The following is a 19,492-nucleotide window of genomic DNA, read 5'->3' as shown; positions in this document are numbered from 1 at the left end:
TCTGGCAGATGGGTTGAGCACACCAGCACAGCAACATCATCTGCTGCTGCTACAAGTAAACCTGAGAGGAATTGCAAAGCCATGTCTCAAACCTGGGAGGGGCATTTAAGTGTTTGATGTTTGTCTTGCCTTAACTGAGAATGGCTCATTGATAGTATTTAACTGAAGGAGGGGGTGGGTGGGTGTGGAAAGGCACTTCTTTCTACCATCAGCTTTGAAGCCAAAGAGAGCTACTGACCTGCAACCTTTCCTTCTATATTCAACACTACATACAGCAGTGTATGATCAGGCAGAGAATCACAGCTGTGTTTCTGTGTTATGGTCACACTGGCAACAGCAGCCTGTGACAATGACTTCCTCAAAGATCTTTCCTCTGTGCTATGGGTGCCAGTCAGAGGGTTCCCACCCCTTACAAATGCGTGGGCTTGCACAAGGTAGAACAGCATCCTCCTAACAGCTGCCCAGGCAGAACCTGATGAGTACCTGCAGCTCCTCCTCACTGCCATGTCAGCCTTTATTGCTCTTTTATTACGCAGGACCAAGCTGCTCACTAATAATCATAGAATCATACAATCAATAAGGTTGGAAAAGACCTCAAAGGTCATCAAGTCCAACCTGTCACCACAGACCTCATGGCTACTAAAGCACAGCGCCAAGTGCAACATCCAATCCCCTCTTGAACACCTCCAGGGATGGGGACTCCACCACCTCCCTGGGCAGCACATTGCAATGGGCAATCTCTCTTTCTGGGAAGAACTTTCTCCTCCCCTCCAGCCTAAACCTCCCCTGTCACAGCTTGAGACTGTGTCCTCTTGTTCTGGTGCTGATAGCCTAGGAGAAGAGACCACCCCCCACCTGGCTACAACCTCCCTTCAGGTAGCTGTAGACAGCAATAAGGTCTCCCCTGAGCCTCCTCTCCTCCAGGCTAAGCAACCCCAGCTCCCTCAGCCTCTCCTCATAGGGCTTGTGTTCCAAATCCCTCACTAACTTTGTTGCCCTTCTCTGGACACATTCCAGCAAGTCAACCTCCTTCCTAAACTGAGGGGCTCAGAACTGGACATAGTACCCGAGGTGCAGCCTAACCAGTGCAGTGTACAGGGGCAGAATGACCTCCCTGCTCCTGCTGGCCACACTGTTCCTGATACAGACCAGGATGCCATTGACCTTCTTGGCTGCCTGGGCACACTGCTGGCTCATGTTCACAGGACACATCTTTCCCCATCCATTGAGAGGCAGCTCAGCTGAGAAGCCTGATGGCAGGTGCAGCACATCCTGCCCTGGATGATGCTGAATTAACTTTGCTTCTCTTTGCTCCTTCCAAAATACCATTTTTCATCAGTAGGCAGATAAACACCGTTTGGACATCTACAAGAGCAGCAACTATTGGACAGCCAAACAAAATTACTTCTGTAGTTCAGGGCTGAGGAGGACATCCAGTATACAGTGGAGTATGTGTGGAGCCACACAGCATGAAAAGAACACAGAAAGTGAGTGGTTCCCCTGAGAGATAAGGAGAAATGTTCTATGATTTAAGCAAGTTCACCTCAAGTAAAGGTCATATAGATGATGACTTTAGCATAGCTTCACTTTAAAAAGTCACATTAATATCATAAAAGCCCTATCAGTTGAACAGGATTCAGAGGATGCTTTTAACAGAACTTTCTTGATGTTTTACAATAAAAACATGGAAACAATAGGTTTTTACTTGTAAAATGGGCTCCTCTGAGCAATGTTTACACCTTTCTACTAGAGCTAGTGTAGCAACCTGTCATTATTCCCTTTATAGTCCTCCCAGAAGGTAAGACAGGTCTGAACCCTATTACAGAGAAAAGAAATGCAGCCCAGACCTCTGCCAAGTCCTGAAGGATAATGATTTAAGGGGTGTGGTTAGTAGGGGGAGAGAGGTTCTCCTCCCCCTCTACTTTACCCTGGGAAGTCTCCATCTGGAATATTGTGTCCAGTTCTGAGCCTCCCAGTTCAAGAAGGACTTCAGGGAACTGCTTGAAAGAGTCCAGTGCAGAGCCACAAAAATGATGAAAGGAGTAGAACATCTACCTTACCAGGAGAGAATAAGGCAGCTGGGGCTCTTTAGCTTGGAGAAGAGGAGACTGAGGGCTGGCCTCATGAAAGTTTATAAATATGTAAAAGGTGAGTGGCAAGGGGATGGAGTCAGGCTCTGCTTGGTGATGCCTAATGACAGGACAAGGGGCAATGGGTGGAAGTCAGCAATGTGTTCAGGTGGCCATCAAGGCAAATGACATCCTGGCCTAAATTAAGAATAGTGTGGCCAGCAGGAGTAGGGAAGTAATCACACCCCTGTACTTGGTACTGGTGATGCCACACCTAGAATATTGTGTTTGGTTTTGGTCTCCTCACTAAAGGAAGGACATTAAGGTGCTGGAGCATGTCCAAAGATGAACATTGAAGCTGGTAGAGGGCCTTGAATGCAAGTCTTATAAGGAGCAGCTGCAGGAACTATGATTGTTTAGTCTTCAGATGTTGAGGGAGTGCTTCATCACCCGCTACAAGTACCTGAAAGAAGGTTGGAGCAAGGTGGGGATCAGTCTCCTTTCACATGCAATGAGTGATAGGACAAGAGGAAATGGCCTCATGTTGTGCCAAGGTTGGCTATGAGGAAAAAAGTCATTATAGAAAAGAATATCAAGCATTGGAACAGGCTGCCCAGGGAGGTGGTGGAGTCACCATCCCTGGAGGTGTGTAAAAAATTGTGTGGATGCTGTGCTTAAGAGCAGGGTTTAGCAGTAGAGGTTTAGCAGTAATCATGGGATTGTTAGCTCTAAGCAAGTGATTGGAGGTGATGATCTCAAAGGTCTCTTCCAACCCAGAGAGTTCTGTGATTCTGTAATCTCTCAGCTCCTGCACACTTTCTCAACAGTGAAACAAAACAGTCATTAATCGAGGTTTATGCTTCAGCCATATAGATATCCCTGTGCTTCATCCCGACCTACTAAGAGCTTTCTTGCCATCTCTGCGTCAAGCCAGAACTCTTGCAGCCAGTCCCCTTCCAAGCAGAGCAGGTGGGATGGTTATTTGCACCTACAACAGTGTCTGTTTTGTGTGGTCTTGAAAATCCTGCCATCCAGAGCTGTAAAATAGGAGACCACCTTATGATGCAGAAAACAGGGACTCTGTTCCTAATGCAACCAGTTCTTGTATGAGTCATTTCAGGTCCCCAGCAGTGCTTGCCCTCTCTCTGTTACTTGCTTAGGTCACAAGGACTGCCTGTGTAGCCTGTCCCCAAGGCTGTTCTGCTAATTAGAAACTAGTAACTCCCTGCAACACTTCATTCAGCACAGAGAAGCATTTCTCAGTACTGGCAAAACAGATACCTGAAAGGGTAGCTTTCACAGAATCACACAATGGCAGGAGTTGGAAGGGACCTCTGAAGATCATCTAATCCAACCCCTCCTGCTAAAGCAGGGTCACCCAGAGCAGCTTGCCTAGGATTGCATCCAGGCAGGGTTTGAATCAGTCCAAAGAAGACAACTCCACAACCCCTCTGGGCAGCTGGTTCAGTGCTCTGTCACCTTCACATGAAAGATGTTTTTCCCCCCCTTCAGATGAAGCCTTCTGCATTCCTGTTGTGTTCATTGACCCTTGTTCTGTTCACTGGGTGCCACTGAAAAGGCCCCATCCTCTTGCCATCAATACCCTTTAGGTATTGATAAGCATTGAGCAGATCCCCTCTCAGTCTTCTCTTCCCCAGGCTAAACAGCCCTAGGCCTCTCAGCCTCTTGTCAGAGAAATGCTCCAGTAATACAGTGATGAAAATAACATAGCAAATAAAAGGGGAATTCAGTGTCAGGCAATAAATAACCTGTTTGTGAAGCAAAGGCACAGAGTGTTTGTTCATTATGGAGCAAGAGGGGAGGGGGAAAAAAAGCCCTCCTTCTGGCAGATGTAGAAGGCCTGTGGGCTGCACCTTATTTTCTTTCCTCAGTCCTATGAAAGGGTACAAAGTAAAATTCTGCAGCAGTTAGTCCTTTAGTACAATGTTGTCCTTCTTTTAGAGGAGAGGGGCTTGAGATTATGTTTGCCTTTCTTCCTTGCACACAGCTGACAAGAATGTCTTTAATGTTTCTGGCTTTAAAAGGATTTTAATTAGATCTGTCTCTCCACCATTTTTTAGTACTGTGATTTACCCTGGAAAAACCACACAGCTCACAGAAGCATAGTTTTGCTCTTGGCACCATTTGGCAAAGTAAATGTTTTTCTGTGTGCCTCAGACTGTGTGACAAGAATGAATGTAGTAATTGAAAGGTAAGGGTAGCAACCCCCCAAGCACTCATTTGAGAAACCCTCTTTTGCTTTTGGAGTGCTATTAGGTTGCTTAAGCTATGAAGTCAAGTGCTGGCTGAAAGCTCAAGTATCCTGCAGCCTTTGGTTCAAGAGACTTAACATGAGGTCACCTCTGCCTAATGTGAAAGCAAAAAAAAAGAGAATCTCAGAGGAAGCTGCTGAAGTGAGCAAGAGGGAGGAATGCTGTACACTCTTCAGAGAGACATTTGGTGCCTAGCTCTTGGGCAGTGGAAAACAACCCCACAGCAACAGATGAGCTAACCTGCCAACAGACTCTTACGTGACCCCATTAGCATCAGGCACTCCTGCTTGCTCCCTCAGCTATCAATCCCCAAGCAAAGGAATTGGCAGTGACATCACTGCGCCCTGCAGCTAGGCCTGCAAGATTCCTCACATCTAGAAAAGTGCAGCAGTGCTGACATCTCTCAGGTGACAGGAGAGACACAGACTGCCTTTCCTCAAGGTGCAGAAGAAAAGTTGGTCTGGTGGGATAAGAGGGCTGTCCTCTGTGAGAGAAAGGGCCACAAACAGTGCATGGCTCACATTACAGGGGCTGGAGAGGAGGAAGAGTAGAGGAAAGGGCACTGGCCTATTGGAAAGCATCTCTGCAGAGAACAGCCTGGGAGTCCTGGTACATAACAAGTCCACCACAAGCCATCATTGTGCTCCTATGGCCAAAGAGGCCAATGATCTCCTGAGGTGCATTAAGAAAAGTGTGATCAACAGGTCAAGGAAGGTTCTCCTCTCCCTCTGCTCTGCCCTTGTGAGGCCATACCTGGAGCACTGTGTCCAGTTCTGGGTTCTCCAGTTCAAGACAGACAAAGAAATACTGGTGGGAGTCCAGCAGAAAGCTACAAAGATGATTGGAGCACTGGAGCATCACTCTTACAAGGACAGACTGAGAGCCCTGGGGCTGTTCAGCCTGAGAAGACCAGACAGAGGAGATCTGATAAATGCTTATCAATATTTAAAAGGTGGGCATCAAAGGGGTGTTGCCAGATCCTTTTCTGTGCTGGCCAGCAACAGGACAAGGGAAAAGGGGCACATACTAGAACACAGGGGGTTCCAATTGAAGGAGAGGAAAGCCTTTTTTCCTTTGAGGGTGACAGAGCACTGGAACAGGCTGCCCAGGGAGGTCGTGGAATTTCCTCTAGACAGATCTCAAACCCACCCGGATGCGATCCTGGCCAACCTGCTTTGGGTGACTATGCTTTAGCAGGAGGGGTTGGGACAGAGGATCTCCAGAGGTCCCTCCCAAGTCCCACCATGATTGCATGAAAAGTTAGTGCTACAGCTTCTACAAAACAGAGTCCAGAAAGATGAACTAAGCAAATACTCTTTTCATGGAGCTCCCCTGAAGTCCTTGTCTCAATGTCTGATGACAATTCTGGACAGGTATTGAGCTAATAGACTGGGCTTGGTGTAACAAGTCACCTCTGTCCCCTTCACTCCTCAGGCCATTTGCTGTATTTGACACATGGGGAAGTTTTTGATCCTATTCTTTAAATCCTCTGCTAGTTGGATGAGGGGTGAGAAATTGAATTCAATGTTTTGAACACATTTTAGAAGTTGAGGGGGAGCAGACAACAAAACCCCACAACCAGCAGCTGCCTGCTATTTGCACACAGAAATACCATTTCTTTTTCTTCCCTGGGAAGTGCTGCTTCTGTGCTTAAGACCCAGACAGACAGGAAAAGTCCTTGCCAGAACATCAGTTTTCCTCATTTGCTGGGAGCAGAAAAAGGAGACTGATGTGCAACCTTTAGCAGAAGTCTCACTGTCAGCTGAAGGACCTTACAGCTTACTCAGTGCCTCTGCAATAAATATGTTTGGTAATGCCATGAGGTGAGCATATTTTAAGGCAGCAGTCATTTCTGCCTCTTTCTGTCTAGTTGTGTCCTCTGCAATTTTTGGACCAGGCCTCACTGATGTCTAGAAGAGTTTGTTGGCAGAGGGGTGGAACATCATGGCTCCTGGATCCCCTTTTGAAGTTCTGCAGTCACTATCACGCCTCAGAGACCTCCCTGACAAGTCAAGAGAAACAGATCCATTTCTGACAACCAATTTTATGGATTTGGAAGCATAGATAGTGAAAGCTACTGAGTTCTTCAAAAAACAAAAAGTGTGCTCCATTTCCAAGGTTTTCTTCAAGCTGACTCTCCTGGCAAATGGAAAAGATCCCAAAGCCAAGTAACTCTGCTCAACCCCCAGCTCATCCTGCTCATTGCATGCTAGAAGGATTACGTTATAGCTTACTGCAGCCATACTCTGAGCCCAGCTGAAACTTCACATCCTCCACTGTGTATTCAGTTAACTCTCAATCTCCTCAGCTACTTCATGACAACTCCCAAAGGTAGGGGGTTTGGGGGTTTATGTGCAGTTCAGGTCTTTCTTTGAAACATGAAGTGTATCAGAACATTTGCATGGAGGAACTGGTCATCAGTGGACATTCACCTGTATCACACAAGCCAGCGGTGTGCCCAGGTGGCCAAGGGGGCCAACAGCATCCTGGCTTGTAGCAGAAATTGTGTGGCCATCCTGCTGTGCTCAGCACTGGGGAGGCTGCACCTTGAATACTGTGTTCAGTTTTGGGCCCCTCAGTAGGAGAACACTGACATGCTGGAGATGTTCCAAGAAGAGCAACAAAGCTGCTGAGAGCTCTGGAGCACAAGGCTTCTGAGGGGTGGTGATGGAACTGAGGTTTTTTTAGTCTGGAAGACAGGAGGCTGAGGGGAGACCTTCTTGATCTCTACAGCTACCTGAAAGGAGGTTGGAGCAAGGTGGGGGGGTGGTCTCTTCTCCCAAATAACAAGTTATAGAACAAGAGAAAATGTCCTCAAGATGCCCCAGGAGGGGTTTAGGCTGAACGTCAGGAAAAATATCTTCTCTGAAAGGGTTGTCAAGCTCTGCAACAGGCAGCCTAGGCAAGTGGTGGAGACACCACTCCTGCAGGGATATAGAAGATGCATAGATGTGGTGCTGAGGGACATGGTGTAGTGGTAGACTAGGCAGTGCTGGCTTAATGATCGGACATGACGATCTTAAAGGTCTCTTATGACCAAAATGATTCTATGATTCCACCTGCATGCTCAGGAGGCAAATTCCATGCATGAGAACAGTGTTTTTATACCCCTTATCAGAAGCAGGGAAAGGCCTCAGCAATATTATGTTACTCAAGACAAAAAAATCAGGTTTATAAACCAAACCAAAACAACCTCCAAAAGCACAACTGGTCATTTTAAACCTAGATAAGCGATCTCTGATGTAGAGATTAACTCTTCCCCTCCCCCCCAAAAAAAATGTTTGCATAATCCATATGGTGGTCAGGCTCTAGGCACTGACCCAACATGAAAAGCAACAAAAAAACACTTTCAGAAAAGGCTAAGCTATTCAAACTCATAAAACATCATATTTCCAATCCACAGGGTTGTGCTTTGGTTTATCAGAAGTATTTCCCTCAAAGACCACAATGATCTGGATGAGGGTATTGAGTCCATCATCAGTAAATTTGCAGATGACACCAAGCTGGGGGCAGGTGCTGATCTGTTAAAGCATAGGAGAGCTCTGCAGAGGGACCTTGACAGGCTGGACAGATGGGCAGAGTCCAACAGCATGAGATTTAACACATCCAAGTGCCAGATTCTGCACATTGGCCATAACCACCCCAGGCAGTGCTGCAGGCGGGGGCCAGAGTGGCTGGAGAGCGGCCAGGCAGAGAGGGACCTGGGGATGCTGGTTGATAGTAAGCTGAACATGAGCCTGCAGTGTGCCCAGGTGGCCAATGGCATCCTGGGCTGTATCAGCAACAGTGTGGCCAGCAGGAGCAGGGGTGTCTTTATGCCCCTGTACACTGCACTGGTTAGGACACACCTTGAGTCCTTGTGTCCAGTTCTGGGCCCCTCAATTTAAGAAGGACATTGAGACCCTTGAACGTGTCCAGAGAAGGGCAACAAGGCTGGGGAGAGGCCTTGAGCACAGCCCTGTGAGGAGAGGCTGAAGGAGCTGGGGTTGCTTAACCTGGAGGAGAGGAGGCTCAGGGGAGACCTTATTGCTGTCTACAGCTACCTGAAGGGAGGTTGTAGACAGGCAGAGGTTGGTCTCCTCTCCCAGGCAATCAGCACCAGAACAAGAGGACACAGTCTCAAGCTGCACCAGGGAAGGTTTAGGCTGGAGGTTAGGAAGAGGTTCTTCATGAAGAGAGTGATTGCCCATTGGAATGGGCTGCCCAGGGAGGTGGTAGAGTCACCATCTCTGAAGGTGTTTAGGAGGAGACTTGATGGGGTGCTTGGTGCCATGGTTTAGTTGATTAGATGGTGTTGGATGATAGGTTGGACACGATCTCGAAGGTCTCTTCCAACCTGGTTTGTTCTATTCTATTTTATCCCAGATGAAGCCTGTTTGACCTTTTGGTTCCTCCAGCACAAAACTGCAACATAGGGCTGCATACCTGCAGATGTAGGAACTGCTGGAATTCACATTCCAGAGCTGTTGGACAACTCTGGATATCAGCCTTTCTGATAAATGCATTTGGAGCAGTAAAGTAAGACCATGCAGCATGCAGCAGTTTATGATACCTGCCAACATTCCTCAGCCCTTAACAGGGATATAAAAAAAGGTCATGCTGCTGATTAAAAACATATCACTGACAGTGGTGAAGTTATTTAATCATGTTTTAGAGAGAATCAGACTCTTTCCCTGAGGTCAGTCTTGTGCATCATCAGGAGAGGCTTACAGGGAAACCCTGTACACTGCAGAGCTGTTTGAACTGGCAGAATGGCAAGTAAATGAAAATACATTTTCCTGCTTTGTTTGTCTTAACTTTTTCTTGCAGAGGAAGGGGGGAAAAAAGCATGTGGGTCTGTGAAGAAATACTTGGAACAAGGAAATCCTACAAGTGAAAAGAAGTCCTACAAATGGGAAAAGCAATGGCCCAGACAGTGTAACCACAATGCTGTATTTCCTATGGAGATAACCATCACTGATGCACAAATCTCCAGTGTTCCTTCCTTGGTGGAAGGCAGAATCCCTGGATAATGGTAAGTTTCACTTTCTACAAAGTCAAAAGCTTATTTTAATAGAAGTATAACTGCCTTTCTTTTCAGTACAGCAGGAAAAGAACTCTCTCAGAGGGTGAACACCCACATTGTTCAGAAGTCAGGCAGAATGCTCCTTGCTAGGCTCGGTCAAAGTCTTAGTGTCAAACCTATCCTGGGTAGGGATAATTCTGCAAGTCTTGATAGCAGAATCATTTTTGCTAGAAGAGACCCTTAAGATCAAGTCAAAAGTACTAACCCAGCACTGCCAAGTCCACCCCTAAACCGTCTCCCTCGGAATCACATCTATACACCTTTTAAATCCATGAAGGAATAGTGTCTCCACCACTTCCCTAGACAGCCTGTGCCAGGGCTTGGCAGCCCTTTTGGGGAAAGACATTTTTCCTAATATCCAATCTAAACCTTGCCTAGAGCAACTTGAGGCCACCTCCTCTTGTTCTATTGCTTGTAACTAGGGAGAAGAGACTGAGCCACACTCCACTACAGCCTCCTTTCAAGTAGTTGTACAGAACGAGAAGGTCTCCCCTCACCTTCTTTTCTCCAGGCTAAACAATCCCAGTTCCTTCAGCCATTTCCTCAGCTCTGGCTTTGCTGCCCTTCTTTGGACATGTTCCAGCACCTCAATATCCTTCTTGTAGCGAGGGGCACAGTATTCAAGGTGCAGCCTCCCCAGTGCCAAGTACAGGGGAACAATCACTTCCCTAATCCTGCTGGCCACACTTTCTGAGAAAAGGCAGGATGCTGTTGGCCTTCTTGGCATCTTTTCTAAACACACTGCTGGGAGGATTTTCTCCAGTGAAGCAGGGGGAGATTTGTATCTAGTGAATGATGTCACGGGAGATTGGTACAGCCCATTGAGGTACAGTATCACACAGTATCACTAAGGTTGGAAGAGACCTCAAAGATTGAGTCCAACCTGTCTAGGTATGAAGATATGATGATTTCTATTAGACAATCTCTAAAGTCCCTTCCAACCTAAACTGTTCTCTCCATTAGAGCAGAATTTCTGAAGACTGTGCTCATCACTTCTCCTATTTAAAGGGAAATGTCCAGATGTCAACAGGAAGAATTAAGCAGCTCCTACGGACAGAGTAAGACACTTTAGGAAGCCTTGTACCCCAGCACTCTGAAACCTCCATAAGTCCCCAACTTGACAGCCCAGTTTGCTAGTTCACAGGACCACAGCAGCAAAGTTGCCATGCAGATGGCAGCACTACAGGCAAAGCAAGTAGGCTCAGGGCTGAGACAGTGAAAGACAAGGAGGTAAGAATGCTGCTGATCTAAGGATAGAATTGTAGAATGGTCTGGGTTGGAAGGGACCTTTAAAGTTCATCTAATGCCACTCCCTTGCAGTGAGCAGGGACATCTTCAAACAGATTTGGTCTTCTCTGTATCAGCCTAGTATGCAAATACATAAGCATGCCTGTGCATTACCACACACCTACTCTCCAGCATTTGAAGTCTGGCCCTTAAGGCAAGAGTCACGTCATGAAGAACAAAGAATGTGTCAATGCTAACTCCATGCCATAATAAACATTTTATCAGTAATGAGACTAAATTGAAGCCCAACTATGAGCTTTCAACCCCCCAAAAAACAGTCTTGGAAGGTACATCCTTCTGCAGGCGCTAGAAAAGATAAGGAAACGCATTTACGACGTAATTAAGTAAATCGTGCAGGCCTCCCAGCAATGGACCCACTTCTAATTATCCTGGAGTCTTCTTATCTTGCATGTGCCATTTGAACACTTGTTTAAGGTGATGCCAGGGTGCCTGCCATCAGTAGAACAAGGTTGCCAGTGGAAACTCTGCAGCAGAAAGATGAAGACAGGCTTGCAAACCTGTCTCTTGGCCTCCGGCACCACATTCGCTCTTGAGAAAGCTAAAAGAAAACCACAGTGTAATTTTGAGAGGGGCCTGGGTGAGAGAGATCAAACATGACCTCAGAATCAATGGTTTCATAAGCAACATAAAAGAAGATTCCTTCACTTGTTAGTACTCTGAGAAAATAGATGTTTTCCAAGTTTCAACATCCAACAGCAGCGATGCAAGATTGTTTTCTGGCTTGGTGAGGTAGGGGACAGGAGAAATCTCCAAGTTTTTCTTGGAACCCCTTAGGATCCCAAAGCCAACCTGCAACTCTTCATCTTTTCCAATGACTCTTTTAACAGAGGTCCATTTCCAGCAGCCACACTAGTTTAAGGTTTACCGTTTGTCCTTCGCCACATTTATTTTCCTCACCTTTCCCTGTCCCCACTATAAATGACAGCCATGGGTCTTTATGCCCCTTTTAAAGAAGATCAGTACATAAATAACCACCAAAAATGTGCCCTGCCTGAGTCATGTCAGTATTACAATTAAACATTTTCTCCTTCTCATGGTGTGTTTTATTGAGGTATAAATCAAGACAAAAATGCAACTTAGCACAGACAGGAATTTCATGGAGGGGGGGTGTGCAGATTCCCTGGGCTTGCCTGGAAAATGAGAAACATACTCCCAGCCGACGCATCTCACCGGGTGCAAGACTCACAGGAGCTAGAGAGTGCTCTGTCTAGACTGAGATTTAACTTTCTGATTTAAATCAAGTGAAAGGGGACTGTGCTGGATGCAACTGCATGACGTCTGTGTTGGACTAAGGAGTTTTTTACAAAGCCCAGTCACACTGAGGAAACTGGGTGGGCAGGAAAGAGCCTTGACAAGTCACAGGGACTAAGCAGGACCTGAAAGGTTTCAAGTGACTCTCTCCATTTAACAAGGCTTTAGCTGTGATCACTTTCAGCCACCAAGCAGAAACTTTCTGGAGCATAAGCCCTGTGACGAGCAGCTGGGGGAGCTGGGGTGGTTTAGCCTGGAGAGGAGGCGGCTCGGGGAGACCTTGCTGCTGTCTCCAACCACCTGAAAGGAGGTTGTAGACAGGTGGGGGTCAGTCTTTTCCCAGGCCTCAGTCTACCAAAGAGAAGAACAGAATCACTCCATCCCCAATCAATGGAAAGGGAACAATCCCTTTTTCCTCAGTGTCTGTCCATGCAGACATCCTCTCCTATTATATAGAATCAATAAGGTTGGAAAAGACCTCAAAGATCATCAAGTCCAACCTGTCACCACAGACCTCATGACTACTAAACCATGGCACCAAGTGCCACGTCCAATCCCCTCTTGAGCACCTCCAGGGACAGTGACTCCACCATCTCCCTGGGCAGCCCATTCCAATGGCTAACAACTCTCTCTGTGAAGAACTTTCTCCTCACCTCAAGTCTAAACTTCCCCTGGTGCAGCTTGAGACTGTGTCCTCTTGTTCTGGTGCTGGCTGTCTGGGAGAAGAGGCCAACCCCCTCCTGGCTACAACCACCCTTAATATCCCCCAATCCCACGTTCAGGACTTACAGAAAGAAGTGTTGTTCCTTGGCTATCTTTGTATTTAATTTTCCAGCCAGCCCTGCATGCAAGGATCTGGGACATTAGTATCCACCTCATCTGACAGAAAACTAGCCTAGTTTGTTTCCTCCACAGTCAACAGAAGCCAGTATTAGACTGAGTAAATCCTAGAGACATGAAGCTCTCAGCATCTCAGCTGGGCAGGATAAATTTCAGCTTCCCTACCCTGAGAAATAATTTATACCTAACATCAGCACCTTCCAAACAGCAGCCAGCTAAGCTCTGCCCATGTGTCAGTACTTTTGTGGTAATGGGAGAAGGGCAACATTTTGCCTTCTGTGCACAACCCAAACCACTTGGCAAAGCCTTGCCCATGCCTGGGTTTGGGGAACTGCATAACTAAATGAAATTGTCCTCTTGGCTGCTTGTTTGAAGATAGATGGCAGAAACAAGGCACAGCAGTCAGTAACAAGCTGAAACAAGTCTGCAGGCTCTGATGGCCCCCAAGCAAGTTATATTCTAAGCAATTATCTCCCTCTTGCATCTTAAAGCACCATCAATGTTTTCTACTCATGAGTCTTACACTGTCCAGCACTGACAGTTAAAATAAATGTCTTGAAGCACAAGAATAAGAGTATGTGCTGGTTTCTGCAGGGCCCTGCTAGCTCCCAGGTTTTTCAACAACCACAGTGTTCAATTACTGTTTTGTTCAAAGAAAGCTCAGCCTTCAGTTCATGACCTGCCTCTGCAGTTCAGGCAGCAAAGCCAACCCACCTGGTTTGTGCAAGCAGCAGCACAGTATCACAGTATAACTAAGGTTGGAAGAGACCTCGAGGATCATCGAGTCCAACCTATAAACACAGACCATGTGACTAGACCATGTCACGAAGTGCCACATCCAATCTCCTCTTGAACACCTCCAGGGACAGTGACTCCACCACCTCCCTGGGCAGCACATTCCAATGATGAACGACTCGCTCAGTGAAGAACTTTCTCCTCACCTCGAGTTTAAACCTCCCCTGGCGCAGCTTGAGACTGTGTCCCCTTGTTCTGGTGCTGGTTGCCCTTCCTGAGACTGCCGTCTCACAATGTGTCACTGGGGATTTTCACTGCACATCCCCTGCATGGTCACAGGAGGGGATTCTGTCCTTTTACTCCACTCCAATGAGAGCCTGCAGTGCTGTGTCCAGCTCTGGTGTCCTCAGGACAAGAACATGGACCAATTGGTAAGTGTACACTGGAGGCCACAAAAAAGGTCAGAGGGCTGGAATACTTCTGCTGTGAGCACAGGCTGAGAGAGTTGGAGCTGTTCAGCCTGGAGAAGAGACTCCAGGGAGACTTTATTATGGGCCTTTAGTACTTAAAGGAGACCTAGAAGAAAGATGGGGATAATTCATTTATCAGGGGCTGCTGTGACAGGAGAAGGGGTGATGGTTTTAAACTGAAAGAGGGGAGATTTAGACTAGTGAAGGAATAATTTTTTTTATATAATAAAGGTGGTGAAACACTGGCACAGGTTGCCTGGAGAGGTGGTAGACGCCCCATCCTTGGAAACATTCCAGGTCAGGTTTGATGGGGCTCTGAGCAGCCTGATCTAGTCAAAAATGTACCCGCTGATTGCAGGGAAGTTGGACTGGATGACCTTTAAAGGACCCTTCCAACCTATTCTGTGATTCTGTGCTTTGCACTACAATAAATGGAGCTGCTCTGTGACACTTAACCAGCAAATTATCCCCAGCCTCTGACCTCCTGCAGAAGATCATTGGATTCCAGATGAAAATATACATCCTGGCTAATTATTAGCATTTCCAAACCATAGCTAATTGCATCATCAGTGTGTTCTGAATCAGGCTTCAGCAGCATTATCTGACCAAAGACTGGCAAGGGGTGAGGTGAGGCTTCTTGCCAAGGGGGATGGGAATTTGAGATGAATAACAGTATTAAAACCCATGAAAAAAAGGCTGTGAGGGATGGAAGAGGGTGAGAGTTAGTAAGGGAGCACAGTACCTTTCAACCTTTTGTTTTGTACTTTAAAGGTGCAGTGAAACTTATTTATTACCAGTTCCTTAATTTGCAAGGAAAGCAAATTGCCTTGCAGGTTTTTAAAGTGGCCTCAGCTAAGCAGCAGTTCTCCCACCCTGGATTTTGAAGATTACATCTCACTCAGTGAATAATACTTGCATTCATGAGGGCCATGGTTTTCCATCTATAACCTCTACCTCCAGCTGAAAAAGATGGCTTATTTTCCACTCATCTGGCATATAAAATGATGAAGGTCTGAAGTAACAGCTCTCTGAAACACACTTAGTTACCAAAATGTTGTGCACAGAGCTTTAGGTCATTAAAAATTATCATGGGGAAATTTGGGGTTAGTGTCCAGAGAAGCAGTTGGAAAAACAGACTGTCTCCTAGTGGATCTTGAAGAAAAATACTACATGTGAGAGCCTCAGACTGTGTTAGAAGTAGAGGCAGAAAATAATCACAGAATACGCATGGTTGGAAGAGACCTCAAAGATTATCCAGCCCAAACCTTGACCCAGCACTGAAGGGTCAACACTAAACCATGTCCCTAAGCACCAGGTCCACACTCTGCTTAAACACCTCTAAAAATGGTGACTTCATCACTGCCCTGGGCAGACTATTCCAGTGTTTGATAATCCTTTCAGTGAAGAAATATTTCCTAGCATCCAGCCTGCACATCCCCTGGTGCAGCTTGAAACCATTTCCTCTAGTCCTGTCACTTGTCATCAAGGGGAAGCATCTGTCCCCCTCCTCAATTCAACCTCCCTTCAGGTAGTTGTAGAGAGTGATGAGGTCTCCCCTCAGCCTCCTCTTCTCTAGACTGAACAACCCCAGCTCCTCCTCATAGGCCATGTGCTTCAGGCCCTTCACCAGCCTTGCTGCCCTTCTCTGGACATGCTCCAGCACCTCAATATCCTTCTTGTAGTGATGGGCCCAGAACTGAACACATTACTTGAGGTGTGGCCTCACCAATGCTGAGCACAGGGGGATGATCACCTTCCTATTCCTGCTGGCCACTGTATTTCTAACACAAGCCAGGAAAGCCTTTGGCTTTCTTGGCCACCTGGGCACATTGCTGACTCATATTTAGTCAACTGCCAACCTACTCCCAGGTCCCTCTCCAAGCTGCAGCTTTCCAACCACACATCCCCAAGCCTGTAGCTTACCATGGCATTGTTGTGACCCAGGTGGAGAACCTGGCACTTGGCCTTGTTGAACTTCATGTAATGTGAGCAGAGGGGTTTGTATGCTATCTATTTGTTTCCCATCTGCAGTGGGAGTAATTCATCAACACACATTGGCCATGGTTTATCCTTCAAAGAAGCCTGGCTTTGGGAGCAGCTCCTACATTTGTGCTCTTCAATGTGGCAGTAAGGCCTCAGGGACAACTCATAAGTAAAGAAAAATTTCTTCACTGCAAGGGTTGTCAAGCCCTGGAACAGGCTACCCAAGGAAGTGGTAGAGTCACCATCCCTGGAGAGATGTAAGAAAAAAAATGTGTAGATGTGGTGCTGAGGGACATGGTTTAACAGTGGACTTGGCAGCACTGGGTTAACAGCTGGACTTGATGATCTTAAAGGTCTGTTCCAACCAAAATAATTCTTTGATGCTAAGCCCATTCCCTCACAATCCTCATGTGGTAGATTAGTCCTCAAGAGATGTTGGCAGACAAAACAAAGTGTGGAAAAAAGCCTAAACCTGTTCTGTTTTATGCTTACATCCAACCTGGTAAGTCTTGGACTGCAGCCAGGTACGAGTTTTAAGCCAGCTTAATTCTTTCTTCTTATCAAGTATGACAAAGTGCAAGGGAGGCATATTTCAGGCCCTAGTCTACTGAAGGGTAACAACAGCTAGAGATGCAGGTATTTAGCTGAAGTTTGGATTATGGGTTAATGCAGCATTTACCCAATGAAGAAAGTATCACCAAATTACAAGGCAGAATGCAGAAGGGAGAGCCTGGGGACCTAGATGACACACTCATCAGCTGTTGAGTAACCTGCTATTTAAAACCTGGGTTGGTCCAGCTTTGGTAATGGCTTGTACAATTGTTTGTTATTACCATGGCAAATTTAAGACAGCCTCTAGTTATAGAAAGGTTTGGGTGGGGAGGAACCTTTTAACATCATCTGGTATAACCCCGCTGCAGGCACCTTCAACTAGATCAGGTTGTTCAGAGCCCTGTCTAACCTTGAATGTTGTTTCTGGGCACCTACCACCTCTCTGGGCAACTGTAAAAAAATTTCTTTCTTCTGTCTAGCCTAAAACTCCCCTTCTTGAGTTTAAAACCATCATTTCTTGTCCTATTGCAACAGGCCCTGCTAAAAAGCATGTCCCCATCTTTCCCATAGGCCCCTTTAAGCCCTACAGGGCCATTATGCTTCCCTGTTGTGTAGGGCTACCACAGTGTGTAAGTGGATCACTAGGATTCACGTGAGAAGCAGCCAAAGCAAATCCATCTTGTAGCAGTATATAGCATTTTTTGGATGGCTGTTTTACATAAACTCCTATTGCATGACCACCCACCCCTTGGAGAAGGGGGGGGATCCAGAGCAGGAAACTAAATACAGATACAGAGAAAAGGGCTGGAACAGACCAGTGCTAACACGTAGTGCTTAGAAATAATAGTTTTGTCATCAGCAGTCAGACCCTGGAGGGAATTCAGGGAGGAATCCCTTTTGCTTTATCACAGTATCACCAAGGTTGGAAGAGACCTCAAAGACCATCAAGTCCAACCTGTCACCACAGACCTCATGACTAGACCATGGCACCAAGTGCCACGTCCAATCCCCTCTTGAAGCCCTGCAGGGCTGAAGCTATTGGTACTGGAGGAGGGGCGGGAAAGAGCAAAACAACCCCACTGCCTTGCAGAGTTTCTCCAACCTAATGCAAGGTAGAAATGCTGCGGATTTTCACAGGAAAGACAACCTACAACACCCCCAAAGGCAGAAGCTGAGCACGGTGAGTCAGGCCACCCTGTCAGCTGCTGGCGTGTGACAGGCCCATGCAGGTTAACCTCGGCTCAGACTCAGGGTAAACATTTGCCTTTCAAAACAAAAACGAATGAAAGGCTTTGGGCTGCCCTCAAGGAACATAAATATTTTCCTCTAGGAATTCTTTTGTTTTGTTGTTTTGCTAAAACTAACAAAGAGCAGGCTAGCAATGAAGGGGCTCTCTGGAAATACCTGAAAGCTTTATTTGCTTTAATCCCAAAGGAAGAGGATCCAGCATCTCCTTAAGTCCCATGAATAAGTGCATTTCTTACCAGCAGCATTACAATGCCATTAAAGAACAGAGATTCACTGCTCTCCCAGAATATTTTTAAGGAGCTTCATTTAATTTTATCCCTTTTTCTCCCTTCTCTCACTCATGACACTTCCATATGCTCACAATTGTGTATTTGGCATCTTGTTGCAAAGGAACAGCCAAGCCCTGTGTGCATACATAGCACAGAATTTCCACTTAAGAGAGCTAAGGTTTGTAACTCATAGATGGCACAAAATATAACTTGGAAGAGTTGGTAACCTTAAGCTTAGAAAAGTTGAGAGGTGTTACCTGTGTATGGCTTTTGGCAAGTCAAAGTAGTCACATCATCACCTGCAGCTTTTAATAACATTTGCTCTGGACTCCAATGCCAACAGGAACCTTTCTGCTACTGAGCCTGAAAAATCAGCTTGACTCTATGGAGCTAGCCTGCTTGTGCAGACTCCAATGCCACCAGCACCCCAAACCTACTCAAAAGGAGACAGGAACCACATAAGAGGGCTTATCTCAGACCCTCTGCTTTTGAGTTCAGAGACAGACACATCACTGTAATTCACCCTCAGACACCCAGAACTCCTCCCAGACCCTGGTCAATGCTTTTCTGGATTGAGCCCATTTGTGACTAGCAGAAAGACTTACACTTTTCACTAGGTTGCAGAACTTGCTTCACTGTGAAGAGAGCACCATCCTTGTCCAGGCCATGCAGGAAACAAGTCCCTCTCCCTTTCATCACACAAGCAAAGGACAGAAGGCCTCTCTTGCCTGCCCACAGCGATGCAAACCCTAACTAATGCTGGCACCTGGAAAAGGAACTTCTGTTTGTTTCCTTCCTTGTTATTGAACCATCTGAGCCACAGCCATTGTTTATTCAAGGACCTAATAAGAGATGTCTGTGGCTATTTTCCACTTAGCATCATTAGTTAAACACAAATCAATTGCAGGAGGAGAACAGCTGTTGTGTTTTATTACCAATGATTCATTTCCTGGCATTTCAGGGCAGATACAGGTTGGCAAATCTGTTGCCTTAGGCTGTAGACACTGCAAGGTGTGGCCACACTGTATTTTCAAGCTATTAACACAGTTCATTGTTGGCTTTTTCAACTCCAGGCATGTTAGCAAGATTTAAAGACTGTGAGAGAGTATGAGAGGAGTTTGGTTTGTCTGCTATCAGCCAAGAATTGCTGACATGCTTTTACTATCTCTTAATAAAAAAGTTATCCACCACAGGCAATCATTACATGCTTTCAACAGAAGACCTCAGCAGCCTTGAACAGAGATGGGAATAAAGGAAACTAAATGGAATTTGTATGTTTTAAGTGAAACTCAAGAGATAACCCCAACCCACAAAGAGATAAACCCCCAAGTTTAATTTGGCTGGGTGTTGCTGCTCCACTTATGATGCACCGGCCCAGACCCCTGGAAATATGCCTGCAATAACCATGATGCAAGCTCAGCCTCTGTCA

General features: G+C 46.3%; 1 long non-coding RNA gene across 1 annotated transcript in view; it reads right to left on the bottom strand.

Annotated features, from left to right (window-relative positions):
• LOC137455781 (uncharacterized) overlaps nucleotides 1–18,393 on the bottom strand; it is a 90,825-nt gene extending 72,432 nt beyond the window's left edge. The window contains exon 1 of the long non-coding RNA XR_010990907.1: nucleotides 18,321–18,393. This is a non-coding gene — a long non-coding RNA (uncharacterized lncRNA). The remainder of the gene's footprint in view (nucleotides 1–18,320) is intronic.
• Nucleotides 18,394–19,492: the final 1,099 nt, after the last annotated feature.

This window comes from Melanerpes formicivorus, unplaced genomic scaffold, assembly GCF_026170545.1.
Source record: "Melanerpes formicivorus ecotype bairdi unplaced genomic scaffold, bMelFor1.0.p_v2 SCAF_109, whole genome shotgun sequence".
In the NCBI taxonomy this organism is placed as follows: domain Eukaryota; kingdom Metazoa; phylum Chordata; class Aves; order Piciformes; family Picidae; genus Melanerpes; species Melanerpes formicivorus.
The sequence above is the reverse complement of the archived record's forward strand: the minus strand, read 5'-3'. Positions and strand labels throughout refer to the sequence as shown.